Source organism: Sus scrofa, chromosome 7 (genome assembly GCF_054392235.1).
Source record: "Sus scrofa isolate SSC_HxYL_T2T_F1_AM1 chromosome 7, Sscrofa_HxYL_maternal_Yorkshire_Landrace_v2.0, whole genome shotgun sequence".
In the NCBI taxonomy this organism is placed as follows: Eukaryota; Metazoa; Chordata; class Mammalia; order Artiodactyla; family Suidae; genus Sus; species Sus scrofa.
This window is the reverse complement of record NC_139389.1, coordinates 4236949-4255745: the sequence shown is the minus strand read 5'-3', so window position 1 is coordinate 4255745 and position 18797 is coordinate 4236949. Positions and strand designations below refer to the sequence as shown.

At 52.6% G+C, this 18797-nt stretch overlaps 1 long non-coding RNA gene across 3 annotated transcripts; it reads left to right on the top strand.

Moving 5' to 3' along the window:
* Nucleotides 1–6380: 6380 nt before the first annotated feature.
* LOC110261766 (uncharacterized) lies at nucleotides 6381–18758 on the top strand. Of its 3 annotated transcripts, none has more exons than XR_014809150.1 (3): nucleotides 6381–13416; nucleotides 13652–14999; nucleotides 15265–18758. It is a non-coding gene; the product is annotated as an uncharacterized LOC110261766 (long non-coding RNA). The 3 variants fall into 3 exon arrangements; XR_014809149.1 differs by lacking the exon at nucleotides 15265–18758 and having other exon boundaries at nucleotides 13652–13798; nucleotides 14806–15224; XR_014809148.1 differs by lacking the exon at nucleotides 15265–18758 and having other exon boundaries at nucleotides 13652–15224.
* Nucleotides 18759–18797: the final 39 nt, after the last annotated feature.

Sequence of the window (18797 nt, the reverse complement as noted above, 5' to 3'; positions counted from 1 at the left end):
GCCCGGGTGGCATTCACGTCACCATCATCTCTGGTTAGAAAGAAGACAGGTGCTCTTGGTGGCCAGCCCCAACGGTCTGCTCTCACGGTGTGGCCTTTTCTTGCGCTTGTCATGCTGGAGACCTGCTGGTTTGTCCTGTCGAAGTGGCCCTGCCTCCCTGGAGGTGTGTCTGCAGGAAGGTGAGCTGTACCAGGCAAGGCCCGGGCCCTAACAGACCTGGAGAGGCCTCACTCCTCAAATCCAGCCCCACCCTTCTCGAGACTGCTCCACCTTCACCTACAAACTCCCACACTCACCTCGTCCAGGTCCCTGGGACAGTCGGCTCAATGTCGCCGCCCTGTTGGGGAAACTGTTTTGAGTCATTCCTACTCTCACCGGGAAAATATTTTTGTTATTATTGGGGTTTTTCTTGTTTTTTGTTTTGCTTTTTCTTTTCAGGGCCAAACCTGCAGCATGTGGAAGTTCCCAGGCTAGGGGTTCAATCGGAGCTGTAGTTGTTGTCCTAGCCCACAGCCACAGCAGTGGGGGGATCCGAGCGCGTCTGTGACCCACACCAGAGGTCACGGCAGCGATGGATCCTTTAACCCACTGAGCAAGTCCAGGGATCAAACTCACGTCATTGGGGATACTAGTTGGGTTCATAAGACACTCAGCCACAACGGGAACTCTCTTATCAATGGTTTTAATTGGAGAGAATCTTGATGATGGGACAGAGTGAGAGTCAGACTAGTATCCATGAGGACGCAGGTTCGATCCCTGGCCTCGCCCAGTGGTGTAAGGATCCAGATCCCGCATTGCTGTGGCTGTGGTGTAGGGCCGGTGGCTACAGCCCCTAGCCTGGGAACCTCTATATGCTGTGGGTGCAGCTCTAAAAAGCAAAAAACAAAACAACACAAAAAGATAAACCCAAAAAATGTAAAAGCCCCATTTCGTCTGCCTCGTATGTGGGCTCTGCTTCGTGAATCGCTTCTAACAAGTAGAAAATGGTGGAAGCAGGTACGTATGGCTTCTGAGACGAGGTCCTAAAAAGCCATCACAGCCTCCATCTTTCTCATGCATTGCCTGCTCTGGGGAAAAGGGCTGCCACAAGGGGAGGCCACTCACTCAGCCCTATGGCCAGATCCACATGGAGAGAAGCCGAAGCCTCCTGCCAGCAGTTCTGTGAGCATCCGCGCTGGGAGCTAAGCCCACAGGCCTGGTGGAGATGCGGGTGACTGGGGTTAGTCTTGACTGCAGCCCGGGGAGGGGCTCTGAGCCAGGATCACCCAGCCCAGCTGTTCCCAGATTCCTGATCCTCAGACATGGTGACATTAACACATGGTGATTGTTTCAAGTCTGTGCGACTTGGGGTCATCAGTGATGCAGCCACAGGTAATGAATGCAATGTCTTTAATTGCGTTCTGATTAGCACTTTGTCACTAGATGTGCCACGTGATCTACTCTGTCGAGTTAATTATTTTTGTCCTGGGTCGCTTCACCTTTCTGCTGCCACCGGGCTGGTTATTCTTGAGGCCGACGGAACAGCTGCCCTCCTCCCTGCCCTGCGGGCTGGGCTCACTGGCTCCTGAAGGGCCTAGCCTTGCTTTTCTTGGTTTTTATTGCTGTCTTTCCCTAAAACCTGTCAACTACTAGCTCTTAGTTAAAAGTGTACGGGAGATAAATTGGTTGAATCCGTGAATGTCTAAAAATGCTTTTACCTGCTTTCATGCTTGGTCAGCACTTTGGCTGATTATCGAGTTTGAAGGAGCATATGGTTTTCTCTGAGCACTTCGAGGTCATCCATGGTCCTTCTGGCAGCCAAGGCTGTCCTTGTCCGTTATCAGTCTTGTTCTTGATGCTCTGGCTTTTCCCTCCTTGGAAGTTCAAGGCTTCTCAGTTTGTCCCTGGCGTGGTGGAGTTTTGTGACCATGTGCCTTGTTTTCTCCGTGGGGATGCTTTGCTCGAAGTGAAGAAAGCTCAGTGAAAGTGGTTCTACAACAAATAGATGTACGCAGGTGCCGAGTGAGAAGCCCTGGGGTTCGGTGGCTCTGTGGTAGATTAATTTAGGGGTGAATAACATCATCCGGAACCCAGGTTTAAAAAAAAAAATCCATTTGTTTGCCAGGATGCGCTGGGTCGATCCCTTCGTGGCCAAGATACGGCTGTGGCTTATAGTTCAGAGGCAGAAATTGCGACAATCTCTCCCTCTAACTCTTTTTAAAACGGTAGACGATTTCCCAGAATTAATCCCTTCATGGCAGACATTCCATCAAGACCCTGGGTCCAAAATGAGGTGTTGAGGCCCTTCCTAAATGAGTCACTAGATAAGAGGAATAAAATTAATTTGATCATCTTATTTCATTTTTATTAATTTTCTTTCTTGGCTGCCCCCCCACCCCGCAGCATATGGAGTTCCCAGGTCAGGGATCAGATGTAAGCAGCAGATACACCCTACATTCGTTTCTGCTGCACCGCCCTGGCAACTCTGAGCTTGAGGTCTTTCAAGAAAATCTGATTCTTATTTCAGAGAAGAATAAGACAAGCATTTCTGGTGGGAAACCGAGGTTGTCCACCCAGCAGCTGTGGCTTCTTCTGTCACTTACTGTGATGGAGTCGTGGTGATCTGTCTTCTAAGAGCTTGTTGAAGTCTCCTATCTGCTGATGTCTCTGCTCTGCTCTTCGTCCTTGTGCGTTTATGCCATTTTGTTCCTTTATGACCAGTTTAATAGGCTCTCTGGGGTTCCCACTGTGGCTCAGCGGTAATGAACCCGACTCGTATCCATGAAGATGCGGGTACGATCCCTGGTCTCACTCAGTGGGTTAAAGATCTGGCGTTGCTGTGAGCTGTGGTATAGGTCCCAGAAGTGGCTTGGATCCTGTGTTGCTGTGGCTGTGGTAGAGGCTGGAGGCTGCAGCTCCGATTGGACCCCTAGCCTGGGAACTTCCAGATGCCTCAGGTGCGGCCCTAAAAAGACCAAAAAAAAAGAAAAAAAAAGGCTCTCTGGAGGGAGAGGTGAAAATGCGTGTTTAGTCTCTCTCCCTGTTTGGAAGGCCCCTAGCCAGTGTTTCTCAAACCACGAGTTGTGGCCTGCTAGTAAGCTATGTCCAGTATTCTAACAAATGAAACAGCAGAAGATTCCAGATTGTACCTATGGCCCAGAGTAAGGTTAGCTATCATTTCATGAATGTTTGTTTCAGTTGCGTGTGCCCGGGTCGTGGTGTTTTAGTTGCGTGTGCCCGGGCCGTGTGTTTCAGTTGCGTGTGCCCAGGTCGTGTGTTACTGGGTAGAGGTGGAAGACGTGTTCCTTGCACTGAGTTGCACACAAAAATATCTGGGAAGCATTGCTTGAAAGACATCTCCTCTGAGCGCGCTGTGCTCTGCAGTGGTATCTTATCTGGCTTTGGTTTCATAGGTCAGTGGGGCTAGGAGAGCATTGAAGCCGGGCCCCGGTCAGCCGTCGTGAACCGGCCTGTGATACGCAGAGAGGGAGATGGCTCATTCCCACGGGGGAGCTCAGACCCCACGCAAGTCCGTGTGTTACCCTTTGCAGGCTATTCCTCTCTGTTTCCCAAGGCAGAAGCATGCTCTGGAAATACGCTTCCCACCCGAGCAAGGCGTCAGGCCGGTGGGCCTGAGAGACACGCTTCCGGACCCTGAACAGGAGTTTAGCTGAGCTCTGCTCCCCTCCCCCGCCACGGTCAGGGCTGGGTCCCAGCAGGCCATGGGCATCCAGGGTCACCTCAGCAAACAGCTCTTAAAAGGCCGCATTCCCCAAATGTTTGGAGAGCCTCCGGCCAGAAGCGATGCTAGGTTTCTGCTGAGTTACATAATGTACGAGGATCAAGGCTTATTTTCAAGGCCGATTTTCACTCCTTCCGGCCCTTTCCGGGCGGTTGTATTCAGCACAGTCTGATGGCTGTATTTCCTATGCCTGAAGATTTCAGGAAGTGACAACATCCTCTGTCTGGGCAAAGTCACCGTCAACGTGAAAATATGGTACCCAGTGGCCGTCCTGGGGCTGTGGGGCCGGCCCGGAGGCCTCCTCGGTCTGGCGGCTGGGCCCCTTTGCCGGCCTTCTCACAGTGGCGGGGGGCCTGCCTCTTCTGCTGCCCTTCCATGCATCCCCTTGGCATTCTTGCTACACCACGTTTGCTGCTTTCCATTTAAAATTTTTTTTTTTTTAAAGAAGTATTTTTGGGGAGTTCCCTGGTGGTCTAGTGGTTAGGATTTGGCACTTTCACCACTGTGGCTGGGATTCAATTCCTGGTCTGGGAACTGAGTTTCTGCTTTAAGCCACTGCACACCAAAGAGGTATCTTTGACGTAGAAAAATTATATCTATCTAAAATGTACAAGCTGATTTTTTTTTTTCCTCTTTTGGCCACCCTGTGGTGTATGGAGTTCCCAGGCCCAGAGATCAGATCTGAGCCACAGTTGCCACCTCTGTCAGCTTTGGCAACGCCGGATCCTTTAACCACTCTGCCAGGCTAGGCCAGAGATCAAGGCTACGTCCTGGTGCTGTGCAGACACTGCTGATCCCATTGTGCAGCAGCGGGAACTCCACAGTTTGGTATTTTGATGTATGGATACGCTGTGAAAAGATCACACCGTGCACTAGTTAACACGCCCTTAACTCTCCGGAGTCACCATTGTGTGTGTGTGTGTGTGTGTGTGTCTCTGCTTGTGGCAAGATTTCATTTCATTTTATTTTTATTTTATTTTTTTGCCATTTCTTGGGCCACTCCTGCGGCATATGGAGATTCCCAGGCTAGGGGTTGAATCGGAGCTGTAGCTGCCAGCTTATGCCAGAGCCACAGCAACGCAGGATCCGAGCCAGGTCTGCAACCTACACCACAGCTCACAGCAACGCCGGATCGTTAACCCACTGAGCAAGGGCAGGGATCGAACCCGCAACCTCATGGTTCCTAGTCGGGTTCGTTAACCACTGCGCCACGATGGGCACGCCAAGATTTCATTTTAGATCTATCCTCTTTGCAACGTTCTTTGCCTTTTTTTTTGTGCCTTTTTTAGGGCCAAATCTAGGGCATATAGAAATTCCCAGGCTAGGGGTCAAATCAGAGCTTTGGCTGCCGGTCTACACCACAGCCACAGCATCGAGGGACCCGAGCATCGCCTGCAGCCTACACCACAGCTCATGGCAACGCTGGCTCCTTAACTCACTGAGCGAGGCCAGGGATCGAACTCGTGTCCTTACGGATACTAGTCGGGTTCGTTACCACTGAGCCACCACAGGAAGTCCCTGCATCTGACTGTTTTAGATTCTACCCATAAGTGAACTCACACAGGACTGCTCTCTCCACGCGTCTGGCTTACTTCACGGAGCGCCGTGTCCTCCAGGCCCATCCACATGGTGGAATCTCCTTTTTTTCAGGCTGAATAGTTAACGTTTAACTTGCTTTCGGAAGCCGGGGTGATGGGAGAGGAAGGAACCTCCGCCCTTTCCGATTCTCCACATCAATAGCCAATATTCTTTCCTGCTCAATAATTCAAAATTAAACCAGAAAGACACGGAGTTCTTTGACATCTCGTCCAGCTTTAACATTGCTGTCAGTGGGGAACTTGTCGGAATACCTTGCCCAGCACTGTTGGACGCTGGAAACTCTCCCGGCAGCGTGAAGTTTCCATTCAGTTCCAAAGGCGTTCTATTCTCGATGGTGAGGCTCGCTTCTATAATTAGCATGCGCCCAGTTTAGAGGCTCTGCCGTCCCTCTCACTTGGACCAACGCGTGGACGGGGGAGGGGGGAGGAGGCCCAGAGGCTGCTCCCAAGGGCCACGTGTGCAGGGCTGGGACGCGGAGGTCCTGGTACCGTCAGCCTTGCTACGCCGCCCGCTCAGGACCCGTGCCTGGCTTTCAGTAAGCAGAATTTGAAAACAAAATCTGTGAGTGGTGCTCAAAAAAAAAAAAAAAAAAAAAAACCCAAGGAATTGCTCCATAAGGAAATGTCAGCCAGAGCAATGGGCTGAACCACAGGCACCCTGCAATCTGGGGGTGAGCTCAGGGCTTGCCTGCCAGGCTGGGTCCTGGGGGAGGACAGGAAATGAAAGTGAACCAGGGAGGGGAGTGAGAAGGGAAGGAGAACCTCGGGCCCGACCATGGGGGGAGAACCCAGGGCTGGAACTTTGGGGACCTGTCACCTTCTGTGTGACACTCGAACCTGCCTGGGCCTTCTAGGGCAGAGCCTGTCATTCAGAAGTGCCCCCGGTGTGGCATCGTGGACAGGGCCACCGCCCCGAAGGGCTCGTGGGAGGAGATGAATAATCAGGTTGCACAAGCACCCCAGTTCCTGGCCCTGGTGACCTGGAGGAGGTGAGGCCCGGCCGCGGCGGCTCTGGTTCTGCTCTCCAGGGGTGGAGGGTGGGGCACCCCGTGAATCAGAATGTGGGGTGCTGTGGGAGGAGGGGCCGAGGCCAGTCCTCCATCCTCAGGGAGGCCTTTGAGATGCAGAGCCGCTTTTCCAGGGGCCACCCAAGTGCCAGCTCCTTCCCGTCCTGTGGAAAGATGGCCTGTCCTGAGCTCTCTGGCAGGGCTGGGGCCGCGAGCCGGGAGGCTGATGCAGGTCTGCTCAGAGCCAGGCGCTGCGCTCAGAACTGGGTCACCCCATACACTGGCAAAGAGGCTGGGTCCTGATGGGTGGGGTCAAATTTCGCCCTTCCCGCTAAAACCCAGCCGTGGCTCTGGCATCTACCAGCATCTGGACGCTCCTTTGTCCTCTTGTTCCAGGAGTCTGAGAATGAAGGGCCACTCAGGGCCTTGCCCGGGTCCCCCTTGCGCCTGCCTGCTTGGGGTCTGGCCACGCACCCTGGCTTCCTGGCCCAGAGGCCAGGGAGCCCATCAAAGGCGGGCTAATGGGTCGGGAGGTGCCAGCCTCCCCCGAAGCCTCTCTCTCCCCGGGTTTATCCCGGGAGCATGTGCTGGGACACGCAGCCCGGCTCTCCCAAGAGCAGTGTCTCCCTGGCACTGCTTGGGCTTGGGGGATGTTGCTCTCTCCCAGCCTCCCCTCCCTTGCCTCTTTCTAACTTGCTTTTCTGCTGACACTGGAACCCTGGCGCTTCTGCTCTGAGACAGCCTGTAATTGCAACGAGGAGCCAGCTCCGAGCTCTGGCTTAGCTCATGCCGCCCTCTAACGGCGCCGCCTCCTCGGTTTCCAGGCTCCCTTGGCAACGGAGCCCAGGCCTTTGTGGAGGTCACAGCGAGATTTCTTCCAAGGAAGCTGGCTCGGTCCCTTCCTCCAGCGCAAAGAACCAGCCCTTGCTCTCAGGAGAGATTGGGACGGATGCAAAAGTCAGCCCGCTTTAATGCGTCTGGCTGCAGGAATGGTCCAGCATCTCACGGCTGCGTGTGAAATAAGTGGGCCCTTCTGGCTCCGGGGCTGGACCGGCCGATCCGGCGCCCATGCTGTCTACCCGCTGGCTCGCAGCCTCTGGCCGCGTCTAGAGAGGAAAGCACAGGCCTGTTGGCTGTGCACACAAAGGGGCTTCCTTCTCCTGCCCTCGGGTGAGAAGGGTGAGGCCAGGGCTGGGCCTGATGCAACCCCTCAGCCTTCCCCACTGGAGCCTCGAAGACTGACCCACACGCTCAAAGGCGAGGAACAAAGGACACCCAAGCTCGTGAAACAACATCTGTTGCGTTCATGATGGAAGAGCCTGGAGAAGTTGGTTGGACACAGTCCAGGCCCGTTTCCAGGGGACTTCATCAAGGAACAGAGGTCACGGGTGTGGGAAGGAAAACTGGGGAACATTTTGTTTGAGTAGCTGGAGCTGGAGAGCTTGTCTCCAGAAGTGATGGAAAGAACGAGCAGAGGAAAGCCTGTTTCCCTCCAATAAAGCCCAGACCCTGCAGAAGTAGGGCATCGTGCCCCTGCTTTGCCACGCGGCCAGAACCATGTGAAAGCGTTTTCACAAGTTTGGACTGTTTTATGGAGCGAAGCTGCTCGGGGAAAAAAGACTCAGGGTGAGATGGAGTTTAGCGCGGGCCGTCTGCAGCTTTCTTAAATTGGGGGCCGTGGTCACAGAGGTTACAGCGCTGATTCCTGGGGAACTGGAAGCTCCACTTGGTGGAAAAAATTGCTGCTCTTCTCTGCCCAGGGGAGCAGAGATGCACAACAGGGAGTGGGGAAAGTTGGGCTGAAATTTTGAGTTATAAGCCTGGTGTTCATGGGAGGTTTCAGTAACTAACTACTTCTGATTTGGTGGCTTGTTGAAGAACTGGAAAAGAAGCATTTAAAGAAATTTTGTAGGGCTCCACCTGCAGCATAGGGGAAGTTTCCAGGCTAAGGGTCGAATCGGAGCTGCCGCTGCCAGCCTACATCACAGCCACAGCAACACCAGATGTGAGCCACGTCTGCAACCTACACTGCAGCTCACGGCAGCGCCGGATCCTTAACCCACTGAGCAAGGCCAGGCATTGAACCTGAATCCTCATGGATGCTAGTTGGGTTCTTAACCTGCTGAGCCACAATGAGAACTCAGTATTTTTTAATTTTATATTTTTAAATTTTTACTTATTTTTATTTTGTACTTTATTCTGGTCTGCAGCTATAGAAGCTTATTATTAGGAAATATCTTTCCCCATTCAACTTAAAAAAGAGATTTTTTTTTCTGAAAATCTTAAGCAAATTCTGAAAAAAATTAATATTAAAAAAAAAGTTCCTCTCTTGACAGAACTGATGGGAAACCTGGGCCAGGTTTCTCTTTGGATGCTTGGTGGCTGCCTCAGCCCCAGATGTGTGCAGCATCTTTCTAAAGAACCCCGTGCACCTGCTGTCCAGGGTGGACAGAGACAGTGGGGTTCTGCCCAGGATTGGAAGCCCAGAGGCAGAGGATCAAGCTGGCTCTGAGCGTGGCGCCCCCAGGGAGCAGAGCTGGGTCCGAAATAACGCGGCGTATTGTCTGCCCCAGATTTGGGTTGTTTTGTAGCCACGCCTCCCTGCCCCTCCAGCGTAAAGATGGCACATCCTGCACTTGTCCCGCTCAGCCCTTCCTCTTCCCCAATGTTTCGTGCAAGGCCAGTTCCCACGCTGGGGAGGTAAGCGTGTTTCCCGAAGGCTGGCTTCCTCCTGAGCCACGCACACTGCTCCCTGGTTTTCTGGGGGTGACACTGAAGGTAAACAGAGGGCCCTGAGCGTAAACATGACATTTAAAACAAAAGAGTGTGACGGTGTGAAGACACGTCTAAGAGTTCTTTACATTCCCAGCATCCTCTGCTTCCCAGTTAACGTTCTAATAGGGCTTAGGGGAGGCTGGCAAGACCCAAGCATGGTGGTCCCTGGGGATGTGGCAGAGGCGCCCAGAACGCATCAGAGTGTAAGTGAGGTGCCAGGCACACCTGAGATAGTAGGGCCGTGCCATCCGGGTGGGACTTGAATCTTCCTGGCTTTGCTACTTGCTGATCGGGGCAGTGACGTCTCCCTGCCTCAGTGTCCCTCCCTCTGTGGGGTGGGGGGCAGAGGCGTGATTAGCATTTGCAGTGCTACCACATAATCTACATATATATATATATATATATATATATATATATATATACATATATATATTTTATGGCTGCACCTGAAGCATATGGAAGTTCCCAAGCCAGGGATTGAATCCGAGCCACAGTTGCGACCTATGCGACAGCTGCGGCAATGAGGGATCCTTCATCCACTCCTCCAAGCCGGGGATTGAACCTGCAACTCTGCAGCCACCCAAGCCACTGAAGTTGGATTCTTAACTCACGGCACCCCAGCGGGAACTCCCAATGTAATTATTTTTTAAAAGACTGGCTTAAAAGGACCCAAAGGAAATGAGATGCCCAGGTGGCTTCTTCCAGCCGGTGGCAAGGGAAGGAAGTGGGATGAAAGTCAAAGCTTCGGGAGGAAGATGAGGAAACGGCGGGACGGAGAGCTAAGACCTCTTCTTCTGGAGAAGCTGGTTCAGATCGCACCCTGAGCCCATGGACGTGTCGGGCAGACACAGGAAAGCAGAGACGCACAGAGCAAACCCGATGGGTCAGTTCTGCTCTGGGACCCGGCGGGGAGACAATCCGCCAGAAGCCAGGGCTTAGGGTTTGGATACCTACGGAGAGAGGTTTGGACTGGGAATAGAAAAGGGACCTGGCAGGGGGCGGGGGGCCAATCTGGGAACCCATCCAAAGCTGCCAGTCTGCCAGGCTGAGAGGGGCCTTGGCGCGCCAGCCTGCTAAGCACCTGATGAATGAGTAAGCTGCGGGCTGGCCAGGTAAGGATGCACCTGTGATTTACCTTATCCCTGCAAAGCCCCCCCCCCCCCCCGGCTCTCTGCACATCCAGGTGTTTTCACTCTGAGAGCGTGACTAAGTCCCAGTCGTGCCGAGCAGCCCTTGAGGGGAGCGACTCTCAGGATAAAGTTGTTTTTTAAAAAAATCTGGCTTTTGGGGGTTGGTTGTACGTGCCAATAATGGAAGATAATATGAGAAAAAGAATGGACCTATATGTATGAGTGGGTCGCTATGCTGTACAGCGGAGAGCGACTCAACACTAGAAATCAGCTATAGCCTAATGAATCCAATAAGATAAAATATACATTTCAGTTAAAGCAAAAAAGAGGTAGCAATGAAAGCACAAAGAGGAGTTGCTTCCTGAACTTGGGCGCCCCAGAAGCTGTTCAGGAACCAAATGTAGGCAGAAGTTAATAGTCTGTCGTAGGTTATCACAGACTTCAGGTTATATCTTTCATCCTTGGGGCCTTTCCTGTGTGGTCGGGTTTTTATTTTCATTAATATAATTTCTTTTAAGTGTAAAATGGAGGGTGGGGGATGAAGAATTGGATGAAGCAATCATTTCGCAATATTTACAAAAAAAACCAGCATGCATTCAGAAAAGTGCTGGGAGTTCCCATGGTGGCTCAGCATGTTAAGAACCTGACTAGTATCCATGAGGACATGGGTTCAATCCCTGGCCTCACTCAGTGGGTTAAGGATCCGGCGTTGCCGTGAGCTGTGGTGCAAGTCACAGATGAGGCTTGGATCTGGCATTGCTGTGGCTGTGGTGTAGGCCGGCAGCTTCGGTTCTGATTGGCCCCCTAGCCTGGGAATGTCCATATGCCGCAGGTGTGGCCCTAAAAAAAAGAAAAAGAAGGAAAGAAAAGTGCCAAAAGCCTAAATATGTAGTTTTTAAAGGTTCACAAATTGAAAACACTCATACAACCAGCACTTAGACTACGGAGTGGAACTTGACCAGCACCCAAGACCCCCCCACACCCCCTGCCCCCCAGCACCAGCCCTCATCTTGCACCAAAGTTTAGTTCGGTCTGTTTTTTTTTTGTCTTTTTTCCCCCTCTTAAAAAAAGGATTTGTTTTTAATTGTAATGAAGGGCACAAAACATAAAATGTGTCATCTTCTCCATCTCCAAATGTTCGGCTCAGCGCATTAAGTACATTTGTGGTTTGTACCACCACCACCACTATCCATCCATAGAACTTTTCATCTTGCACAACTGAAACTCTGTCCCCAGTAATTACTAGCTCTCCACTGCCCCCCCGCCCCCCAGCCTCTGGCATTCTATTTTCTGTGTCTATGAATTTGCTTCCTCTAGGTACGTCTTGTAAGTGGAATCAAAGAGTGTTATCCCTTTGTGACTGGCTTATTTCACCGCATGTCATGTCCTCAAGGTTCATCCACACTGTAGCCTGTGTCAGAATTTCCTTCCTTTTTCAGGCTGACCATTGTGTATGTGTGTGTGTTTTAATTGTCCATTTGTTTTACTGAGTAGATTTCACTGATGTGAGGTATAAACTTTCCCTTGTGTTTATATCACTTTTGTTTATCCACTCGTCCATTGATGCACACTTGGGTGGCTTCCATCTCTTGGCAGTTGTGAATAAGGCTGCCATGAACATGAGTGTACAAATATCTCTTAGAGACCCTGATTTTAATTCTTTTGGGTAAATACCCAGAAGTGGAATTGCTAGGTCTTGTGGTAATTCTATTTGCCATTTTTCAAGGCGCCTCCATACTGTTTTCCACAGCTAGTTTTGCCCATTTTTAACTTTATATACATGGAACTGTTCGGCACACACTCTTTCATCTGGCTCTTTTGTTCAATTTTGTGTAACTGGATTTTTGTTCATAAGTTTTTAGCTGGCAGCCAGAGTTGTAAGCAGTTACAATGTACTTGATGTTTGTGTGTTTTATATTCTCCTGTAGGTTAATAAGGAGTGCTTATATAGATAGATCCTTCCAGTGTTACAATTAATTGGGTAGCATTTTGCAAGAGTACTTAGCAGAGTACACTTCCTCCTTAGCCCTCAATAGACGGCATTGTTGGGCATGTTTGTAGCAGTTTCCTTAGACTCTATTCTTCCCACCCCTGTGGGGACATGGGCTGCCACTCTGTTTCTGCTGCTCTCATACATTTCACAGCCTGGAGAGGCAGACGTGAAGTGAAGATTCTGCCCCGTCCACGAGCTGGGCCTACTCAGATGACCAACATCCTTTCCAACTTTAAGATCGATGCTGGAGTTCCCGTCGTGGCGCAGTGGTTAACGAATCCGACCAGGAACCATGAGGTTGCGGGTTCGGTCCCTGTCCTTGCTCAGTGGGTTAAGGATCCGGCATTGCCGTGAGCTGTGGTGTAGGTTGCAGATGCGGCTCGGATCCCGCATTGCTGTGGCTCTGGCTTAGGCTGGCAGCTGCAGCTCCGATTAGACCCCTAGCCTGGGAACCTCCATATGCTGCGGGAGCGGCCCAAGAAATAGCAAAAAAAAAAAAAGACAAAAAAAAAAAAAAAAAAAAGATCGATGCTATCATTTTATGAGAGCGTACTTTGATCAGCCACTCCATTACCCTGGCTGACAACCGACCGCACGTGATAAAATAGCTAAACATTTCCACACCTCCTCTCAGCCGGCTGTCCTTCCATCCACGTTCACCCAATGAAAAAACTGCTGTGGGAATCACGGATTTGCAGATCCCTCAAGCACTATAGATTCACTGAATACTGTCCTTTTTGTAACTGTTTCTGCAGAGAACTGAGAGAGGAAGATAACTTGTAAATCAGATGTGTTAACCTCAACCCCCCCCCCCCGTTTTTTTTCCTGGCAGCACCCGCAGCATATGGAAGTTCCTGGGTCAGATCCTTCACCCACTGCGAGGGGTATTGAGCCCTTGCTGCCACAGAGGCAATTCCAGATCCTTAACCCACTATGCTGCAGAGGGAACTCCAATCTCACCCTCTAGCCAGGTTCTGTTTAAATGTTCCAGTGAGTTCCAGCTATGCTAAGGGACTAAGAGAAGCGTGTCCTAACTCGGGAAGTTGGAGCGTGGCAGCCACAGAACAATAAGAGCTCCCTAAGGGGAAGGCGCTTCCAGGAATAGAGCTGAGGACGCGGAGATCCAGCTACCCCGTCCCTAGGCCGCCAGCATGTGATTATGAAGAGCTGGCAGCGCTGTCCTTGCTCTCGGGTAATTTGGGGATGGGCGTGGAGGCGGGGGAGCAGCCTGTGATGTGTTTAGGCGGAGGCAGGGGGCTTGGGTTTGAGTTCCTCCTCTGATACTTACCAGAAACGTGATACTGAGCAATTATCTTGATCCCGTGGAGTCTTGCTCTCTCCACTTGTGGAAACAGCATCATTTATAGCATCTTAAATTGCATGTTGTCTGTTGTCCTTTTTTTTTTTTTCCTGGTCTCTGTTTCCAGAAATTCAGGTTTTTGAGCTCCTTATCTAGCTGGAGGTTTGTGGTGCAGGACTGAAAGCAGAGTTTGGCTGAATCCAAATCCACCGTCTTGGACTTTATTTTTGAAAGCTTGAAGTCACTTCATCTGAGCTGGTGCCTGGAGGATGGGGTGTGTGCTTGGGGCCGGTGGAGGCTGGGGGGTGATGTGGCTGGTGCTTTTCGTTTGGTTTTGGTTTGTTTGTTTGTTCAGTGAAAGGGAAAGCTGTAGAGCAGAGAGAGGGCTTTCCTGTGTCCGGAGAGTCTAGAAGGAGCCCCAGGAATTTGAGTCCCGTGCTGTTACAGTCCCAGCTCTTGGGAAGGTGCGATTCTTGGTTCTGTCCCCCCATAAGCAATGTGCAGACCCCTTCAAGGTACCAAGCAGGCCAGTGCAACAGCCCAGCAGGAATAAGGGGGACAGAAAACTGGAGGGGCCACCTTGACTGTTCTTTGCTTATGACTCAGGGACTTGGTCTTTTTTTTTCCTTTCATTTTATGGCTGCATCTGGGGCATTGGAAAGTTCCGACGCTAGGGGTCAAATTGGAGCTGCAGCTGCCGGCCTGCACCACAGCCACAGCAAGGTGGGATCCTTGCCCGACTGAATGAAGCCAGGAATGGAACCCACATCCTCACAGAGACCATGTCAGGTCCTTAACCCCCTTCCGCCTTTGCCTTTTAGAGACCTGAAGGAACTAGGGTGAGAAATGAGGGTGGAAAAAAAGGGCTAAGCCTGAATTACTTTGATTTATTAAAAATGAAGCAATGAACATTTCTTATGCCCTGAATTTCTAGAGCAAATTCTTATTGGCCACTTATAAAAAAATGGAGCTGGCCTAGCATCCAGCTCACGGGACTGTTTTGGGAATTCAGAGCCGCAGAGATGGACAGCGCTTAGCAAATCCCAGCACCCTCCACCAGCTCCACTTAGGCCCTGCCTCCTGCTCCAGGCAGGTGTGGCTCCAGGCTCCCTCCTCGGCCGGTGGGCCTGGAACGTCACCTCGGGGAGGCAGGCCCTCCTGGCCTCCCGCATGGGCTGCCAGGGTCCGCTGCTTCCCTCAGCCTGAGCAGGATGTGGATGGCTGCTGCTGCTTCCTTTGTGGGACAGGGCAGGACGTCACCTCTCACTGCTGATGCTGCAGGTGTCGCCTAGTTTGTCACGGAGGAGACAGAGACCTTAATACACCGAGGGGCGAGAATTGAAGAGTGCTGCAGGGATCCTGTGTCAACTCGGTCTTGCCTCCGCCGTCTGGCCCATCACAGCTGCAGAAAAAGAATTCCTGCCATGACGCAGTGCGTTGGGAATTCGATTGCCGCGGCTTAGCTCACTGTGGAGGTGAGGGTTCAATACCTGGACAGGCAGGGCGTTAAAGGAGCTGGCATTGCCACTCTGTGGTGTAGGTCCCAGCTGCAGCTCAGATTCCATCCCTGGCCCAAGAACTTCCATACGCAGCCATAAAAAAAAAGGCGATGAAGTTAATACTTTTAATTTGTTGTATGTAACCAACATATTAAAAATACTATCACTGTAATCAATAAAAATGTGACATCGTAAAAGAAAGAGCCACTAGATGGTTTCCATTTTCCTGTTTTCTATGCAGATGTTTGACACGCTGGGTACAGTCTGTACTCAGCACACACCCCGACCTGGACAAGCCACATCACACGCTCAGTGACCCCATCTGGCTTCTGGCTTAGATGAGGCAGGTTTATACCAGGGGGTCTCCTGGGGGAAATCCCCTCCCACCACAGGGCATTTATCAATGTTTGCATATTTTGGAGGGATTGTCACCACGGCTGGGGATGCTTCAGGCCTCTGCAGGGTGGGGACCAGAGATCCTGCTAAATACCCCACAATGCAGAGGAAAGCAGCCCCCCCCCGCCCCCGCCTCCACGCTTCCGACAAAGAGCCATCTGTCCCAAGATGGCAGGAACGCCGAGACTGAGAAACCCGAGCCTGGACCGGTCCCCTCTCCCCTTTCCCCACAGCAGTGAGAATGAGCCCCAAGACCCAGGGGGTGGCGGGACAGGTGCTGACACACGGGCCTCCTGAGTCCAGCCCCAAGGCACCTGCCTGCATCCCCGTGGCCTCCTTCAGGCGGCGATGGGAGCAGGTGTTCCCAACCCTTTTTCCAGCTCAGTTCGGTAGGTGACTAGAAGTGACAGGACACAAGCCATGGGCCAGAAGCCACCCCCCCCACCACACACCACGTTCCACCGCACAAAAGAAACGTTTGTGCTTCATGAAGATTTAGGGAAAATTCGTACACTTGTCAGAACCTGACAACTAGCCCGAGAGACAGGAAATGCTGAGGCCAGCGAGAAGTCAGCTGCTGTCACCGGGCCGGCTCTGGACGCAGCTGCGGAGTGTCGGGGTCTGTGCACGAGGAGTCGTTTCAGTCTGTTACACCTGCATTAAAATATATGACCACGTGGAATGGCTTCTTTCCTTTGGACAGGACAACCCAAACCTTGGCTCTATCTCCGCGGCAGTTAAAAACCAAACATAACCTGTTCTTCTTAGTCCTGCCTGGGCCCCTCGTAACCATCATTCTTTGACTGTCTTTGGCCTCGGGGATTCCGAATCCCCTTGTTCAGTTCATTTCTTCTAGAATACAGAGAAGTCTCCAAATGCCGATGCCATGGGGAAATCAGTCACCATCTGGACAACGTCGGAGCAGGCTGCCCCGTTGTTCTGTGCAGCACACCTCTGCCCTCAGGATGGCCTGGCAGGGAGCAGGCAGCGGGAACCCCGGGCCTCACAACGCCCACATCCAGCAGCAAGAGGCCAGGGCAGGCGTCCCCGTCTCCCCCTTCCCACTTATACTCTGGGTTCCCACACACTGCAGAGGGCGACAGGCGGGCACTTAGACCAGAGCAGGGTAGTCAAAGGGGCCAAAGACTTGGGCCGGAAGAGAGCGCAGGGGATGCTGGACTTTAAGACCCGTTCAGGAGATAGAAGTCGAAGCCTCTGGCCAAGACAAGAATGACCAGACCGTATCATCGCCCCACTGGCTCATTGTCTCACTGTAATGTCCCCTCCGCCACCTGGAGCAGCCTGTCCCCCCTTCCTACCCCTGCTGGGAAGGGAGTTTCCTGGCGGCTCAGTGGGTTGAGGATTCAGTGTTGTCACCGCTGTGGCTCCATTAGATCCCCGACCTGGGAACTTCCGCAGGCCATGGGCGTGGTCCCCAAAATGCGAAGGACCCAGAAGCCACGTGGCTCTCACATGTGGCTCCTCCCTCAGCCCCATCTGTTTAATGAGAGGCTGACCGCTGGTGCTCTGGCCCAAAGCTGCAGAGGCGTCAAGGGGCTGAGGGATCCTTGGGAGTTCCCAGCGCTCTGGTCTGTGGCGCCTCCTGCTCTTTTTCCTCCGTGGTCCCTACGTGTCTCAGGCGGACGCAGCAGATGGAGTCTCTAACTCTGCTGAGTGTGCTGGGTGTTGGGTCAGAGGCTGCTGCGGGGCAACAGTCCCAGTCTTGGGACGTGGAAAACATGATGCCTTAAGCTGAGAACTGGAGGCTTGTCTCTGAAAAGAGAAAGAGCCCATTCCTGGGAGATGGCTTGACCTACTTAGTGACCGCCCGCTGTGGGGACCACCTCCTGGTCACAGGGCGCCGCTGGCTTCCCAGGTTCGGCTGGTGCACCAGCTCCGGATTCCACGCAGCTGCCCACTCTGCTCCGGCGGTGGGCTTGTCCCCAAAGAGGGACGCTGGCTCAGCCTTTTCTAGACTCCGAGGGCTGCTCGCCCCAGGGAATTAATGGCTGTCTTTTGAAAATGGTTTTCCTTTCTTCTTTCTCACCTCATTATTTTATTTACTTTCAACCATATGCAAAATGTCTTTCTGAAAGAAGACAAAGCCCAGAATCCAGGGATCTGTTTTCAGCAGAGTGGGTTCCCCCCACCCCGCCCCGGTCACTCCCATGTGCTCTGCTTCATCTCTCCCGAGATGCACGCAAGCCCTGTGTGTCACAGGTGGCGGCTGGGGGCAACCAGGCAGGGCAGGAAGTGGCAGACAGAGGATGCTTCCCTGCTGCTGTGCAGCTGTTTGCAAACCACCTCCCCAGGCCGGCCTCCTGCAGCTGGACCTGGTGGCGTGCAGTTATGCAGCACTGCGCTGCTACAGACAGATGCCAGGACCCGTGCAAACTCCCCAGAGCACACGCCGCAATGAACAGGAGAAGCCCTTCCTTCCCTCCGCACCCAGGTCCTGGCGTTGCTTGCTGACCCAGCACATCCACATTAGCTGCATCTTCATGACAGCGTTTTCAGACAGGGGTGGGTGTCACGGGTGCTTTCATTAAGCTGATCTCAGCATGTCGTTGTCCCCGGTCCTGCATGAGGCCCAGGGCTTCCTCTGCGGGCGCAGGATGGCCATTGATTCCTCCAAGAGGCAGTGAGGAAGTTAACAACGCGGAAGGTCACCGCTCAGCCTTCCTGCCCCATCTCCTCGCCCTGCTGGCTCTATTTTTATTTGGAGAGACAGCACAATGCTTTGGTGGAGGGTGAGGGCCTGGGAGAGTCATTTTCAGGGGGAAGAGGTGGGGATGCTGGCCCAAGAAAAACGTGATGCTCTACCTGCTTTTGTTGATCTGGGCTCTTTTCTATTGTGGCTCAAACAGTTGGAAGCTCAGAACCCCTTAGGAGGAACCGGTTTGCTTTAATGGTGTAAAACTGGACCCGCAACAACCCGCCCCCTGTCTGGTCTGGGTTGGAGGCCAAGCCAGCTGTAAAAGACGATCTGTGGGGGGGATAACTGCGATGCCACAGCCCCTGGTGGCCTTGGAATGGCGCTGGTCCAGTCCTGGCTCTTGCACGCTCGGTGGCTGTGCACTTCTGCACGCCTCGCAGCATCTCCCGGAAAGAAAACACACTCGGCCGCCAGGTCTGGCCTGTCTCTCCTTTCAAGTCGTTTCCAGGCCTCTGCTTTGGCGCCCTTTCGCTCCCTGCCGCCCACCGCTGCCCGGGTGTGCACAGCCCCGGGACACACACGCTCTGGTGCGTTTCCCCAGGAGGCTGTGTGGGCGGGGCTGGCCAGGCGTTTCCTCTGCGACGTCCCTGCTGCCCTCAAGCCCCAGATCCCTCTTCTTGGCCCTTCGCTCATTTCCCAACAGAGTTCCAAACTTAGAACTA